We start from the raw sequence: 4,975 nt of genomic DNA, 5'->3' as shown, positions 1-4,975 counted from the left end.
AACACACCTGGAAGAACAACCCATGGAAGCATAGTGACCATGGGCTGTGCTCTGCTTCCAGCCTCTTGAAAATGCGCATAAAGAACACGTCCTTCAGATGTTAATCTATCAGTAAAAAATAATCTTTTGTCAAGGGAATTTATTAACGTGAAGCATTCCATAGCCTCATTAAATCTATTACTTGGGAACTTCTGAATAGAGCATTGAATGATATGGGAATGGTGTCAGGGATGATGCAGCCTTTGTCCAACATGTAGTACATACACTGGAATAAAATAGGAGAATGTGAGGAAAATTTTTCCCAGAGACATCATCTGCCTTTATATCAGGATGCTTAAGTTGGAAAGAATTTGTATTTATGTTCAGTAAGTAACCAGTAAGAGGCATCTTTTAATAGGGAATATCCACCCTACTGTACATAAGCAAATGCTTATTAAAATCAAACTTTGTGTCATTAGGAAGAGAAGCTTTTGACAAGAGCTCTTTCGCTCCTGTATTAGCAAAGCCATTGGTGAGAGGTCCGCATGATGCTGCCCAGCTATCTCAGGATAAGAGTTTGTTGCCTGCTGTAGTTCTGACAGAACACTGAGGACTCACTCAACAAGGGAAATAGTTGAAGAAGTTGTTTGTGATTGAAATGACACTATCTTTCTTTCTTTTTTTTTTTTTTTCAAGGTAAGGTCTCACTCTGGTCCAGGCTGACCTGGAATTAACTCTGTCATCTCAGGGTGGCCTTGAACTCATGGCGATCCTCCTACCTCTGCCTCCTGAGTGCTGGGATTAAAGGCGTGCGCCACCATGCCCGGCTATGAAATGACACTATCTTTCTTAAGACTAAAACCACTCTCCATGATGTAAAGGGATGCTCTTAAGAAATATGACACACTGCTTTTCTTGTTAAAAAAAAATATTGTTTTGTTATGTTGGTTATAACCTACTCTCACCATTGTTATTCATTTAGGATACTTTAATGTGTTCAAAGTTCATCCACTCTGAATCAAAATTATATGGGTTTTGTTACCATGTTGAAAATGCTTATCAGATGGCAATGAAGTAAAAAAAATAGGAGAGTGTAAAAAAAAAAAACTAGCTTGGAGGTCTTAGATTCACAATCAAACCCAGCCATGGAGACATAAAAATACGTATGCTATGCACACATTTTATATTGCCCCCTAGAACTCTAGATCCTAACAAATGCCCTTCCACCCCCACTCCACAGCAATACAATTACCTGTCTCAGTTCAGAATTCACATCATTAATTACAATACATAATAGCTCAGTTTTTTTTAATGCAATAAAACCAGGCAGCCAAGATACAAGAAATGAGAAGTAAAACACCATGAATTTAAACACTTAAGGATATTTAAATAGTGTCTAAAATTTAAAAAAAGAAAAAGATTTCGTTACACACCACCTAAGACTTGCAAGCCACTTTTCTGTTGCAACAGCAACAACTGTCAATAAAGACCAGGACAAAAGCAAACCTGCCGAGCTGGTGAAGTGCCTGCTCTGAGGCACGCTCCGGTCTGACTCTGCAGGTGGTGCTCCAAAGAGCCCCAGCGTGCAGCATCCATTTGAAGGAACAAGCAAGAATCGTGACACAGAAATTACCAGCAATATTTAGTAACTAACTTTCCCGATTTTTAGAAATTTTCTGTTAATCTAAATGTAGGGTCTCACAGAACAAAACAAAGGTTCTTCATGAAAAGGTGTGCAAATCTAAAAACCTCTGTTAACACACAGGTTTTCTCTCACATCGATTTCAGGGAAGAGCCACCGCAGACGCCCATCCAGTGCTCCCGGCTGTGGGCCTGAGCCTGCCCGTAGCAGGCAACCTGCTGGCCGGTAATCCTGCGATCCTGCACCCGGGCCATCGTGTGGTCTGCTGGGGAGCCGGCCCGAGGGGCAGCGCTGGCGGTGAGACGCTGCTTTTTGTAATATTCCTTCCAGGGCCCTGTTGTAGCCGGGCTTGGTGCTCTGCGGCTGGCTCTGCTGCCCTTTGCCATGACGAGGCCACACTGATCTGCTGGCACTGTGCATGGTATTTCTTGGAGGCCACCAGGCGTGCCCACGCTCCAGTCACCACGGCCATGCCCTCTTCCCCTGGCTGCTGCCAGGCCTCCAAACCCATCTCTTTCCTGTGCCGGGAGGACCAGCTCATTGATGATGTGGGCCGCCTGCTGACACCGGTCTGGAGAGCCCATGGCCTGTGCTGCTCTTTCTGGACTAATCCCATCGTCCGGTTTAAACTGAATCCTCACACCAGCGTCATTCTGGATGTTTCTGATCATTCCTCCATTTCTCCCTACCACAATCCCAGCAGCAAACCCAGGCGCAGATACCTCTCCGTACTGCCGCCTCCTACCCGGGAGCCCAAGTCACCAGGCACCCCTCGGAGGTCAGCCTGGTCTTTCCCTCGGGTGACCTCCAGTACCATCTCCCTCGCGTGCTGCACTGTAAATGGATCTCCAGTGATGCGAAGAGGCTGTGGTAGTGGCCATCCCGAATCATCACCATTTCCCCACCTGTCCGCTCCTGCAGCTGCTTGGCTGTTTCCCCTCCTTGGCCGATGACCAGGCCAACTTTAGATGCAGGGACGAGGAGCTCCTGTGTGGTGCCGCGGCCACCCGCGTCACTGGGGAAGCCAGGTCCGTTCCTACAACCATCCACCATGCGCCCCAGGCGGCGTGTGGCCTGCTCAGCACTGCCTGGGGTTCCGGTGAGTGCACAGGGAATCCCAGGACTCCGAAGCAATCTGGATTTTGCAGCCAGACTCTGCTTGAATCCGTGAAATGTGCTCAGCCTCCCCTAACTGTCAGGCTCGGGCTCGAGGCCTTCAGCCTTCATGCCCACCGGAGCGCTCTGCCCCTGCACCAGCTCCGCCGTGACCGCCGCTGCCCCGGCTCCCCGTCGTCAGGTCTGGTTTGGCCTCCAGCTCCGCTCGGCACCCGTAGCCGGAAAGGGAAAATCGATTCACTTCCGGCGGAAACGAAGCCTGACCCCTGTGGGTGAAGGCAAGCCCTGTAGGCCTTGTATTTCTTCTTTTGACAACTCTCTCTGTTCAGTTACATAGCTCATATTTTTAAATATTTTATTTATTTATTTATTTATTTATTTATTTATTTATTTATTTATTTATTTATTTATTTATTTATTTATTTATTTAAGAGAGAGAGAGAGGAAGAAAGAGAGAGAAAGAAAGAAGAGATAATTGGCCTGCCAGGGCCTCTAGCCACTGAAAATGAACTCCAGATACCTGCACCACCTTGTGCATCTGGCTAATGTAGCTACTGGGGAATCAAACCTGGGTCCTTAGGCTTTTGTTTTGTTTATCTTTTGGGCTTCCACGTGAAATTTAAAATGTTTTTAAAGAAATTCATTGAAGACTGTTAGTATTTCGATAGAGATTGCATTAAACCTATAGATGGTTTTTGATAAGTTATCATTTCCACAAAACTGATTCTTCATATCCATTAACATGAGATGTTCTTCTATTTTGTATGTCTTTCTTGAATATTTTAAGTTTTTCATTGTAGAGGTCTTTCACTTCCTTAATTAGGTTTCTTCTTATCCTGTTTCCTTTTATTCAATTGTGAATTGGACTATTTACCTTAACACAGGCTGACTTGGAACTCATTTTGTAGCCAAAGCTGACCTCCAATTCGTGGTGATCCTCCATCTCAGTCTCCTGTGTTGTGGGATTAAAGACATGTGCCACCACACCCAGAGGCGCCATGTTTGTTGTCATATAGAAAACCTACTGATTTGTGTGTACTGATTTTGTATACTGCTTATTTGCTTAAAGTGTTTATCATCCCTAACAGTTTTCTGGTGGAGTCGTTCTCGTCTCTCATATATAGAATCATATTATCTTTCTTATTTGTGTATGTTTCATTTGCTTCTCTTATTGTATGTCTCTGGCTAAGACTTCCAATATGAAGTTGTGTTTTTATTATCATTTGACTCTATTAATTTTTAAAATTAGCTTTTTTGTTTCTTCAATTACCTATTCATAATTCAATAGTATATTGAATTAATTACTGATTTACATTAGTTTGTATATGCTTTATAGTCTTTCTTGCTGTTAATTTTCATCTTATTGTAAACAGAAAGAATATAAGAAATTAATTCAATTTGCCTATCTATATTCATAAAGATTTGCTTACTGTTTTAATATGTGATTTATTTTAGAGAAAATTTCCATGGACTACTAAAATGAATTTACATTATGGAGCATTTGAGTAGAATGTTCTGTAGATGTCTGTTATGTCCAGTTTTCTATTGAGTCTTTTTTTTTCTTTTCAAGGCAAGGTCTTACTCTAGCTCAGGTTGACCTGGAATTCACTTTCTATTCTCAGGATAGACTCAAACTCATGGTGATCCTCCTACCTCTGCCTCCAGAGTGCTGGGATTAAAGGTGTGGGCCACCACACCTGGTTTTATCGAGTCATTTTTGTCCTGATTCTTCTCTATTATTTGCTAGGGTCACATGTCAATTGATGAGATTGAGATATTGAAGGTGCTTACTATTATGCTGGGATAAATCTGCAACTTTATATCTACAAAGGTTTGTTTCATGAATTAGGTGTACTCATGTTCAGTGCATATACAATCAGAGTTGTGATGGTCTCTTGTTTTATCATTCCCTCAGTCAGTAGAAAGTGATCTTTATCTCTCTTAACTAATGTTTACTTGAAGTCTATCCTATAAGAAGTTATAACTGGGAAACCTGCTTTATTGTTACACCCATTTGTCTTACCCTTTATCCTTTCACCCTTTTATGGAGAAATGTGTTTCTTGGAAAACAGGGGCCTCATTGCTTTAAATATTTTACTTATTTGAGAGAGAGAGAGAGATAGATATTGGGCACGCCAGGGTCTCCAGCCATTGCAAACAAACTCCAGATGCATGTGCCACCTTGTGCGTCTGGCTTATGTGGATCCTGGGGAGTTGAACCAAGTCCTTTGGCTTTGC

General features: G+C 42.8%; 1 pseudogene; it reads right to left on the bottom strand.

Annotated features, from left to right (window-relative positions):
• Nucleotides 1–1,752: 1,752 nt before the first annotated feature.
• LOC101598007 lies at nucleotides 1,753–3,737 on the bottom strand (annotated as a pseudogene).
• Between the last annotated feature and the right edge of the window lie 1,238 nt (nucleotides 3,738–4,975).

The sequence above is a fragment of the Jaculus jaculus genome, chromosome 4 (genome assembly GCF_020740685.1).
Source record: "Jaculus jaculus isolate mJacJac1 chromosome 4, mJacJac1.mat.Y.cur, whole genome shotgun sequence".
NCBI classification, from domain to species: Eukaryota; Metazoa; Chordata; class Mammalia; order Rodentia; family Dipodidae; genus Jaculus; species Jaculus jaculus.
This window is presented reverse-complemented; position numbering and strand designations above follow the sequence as displayed.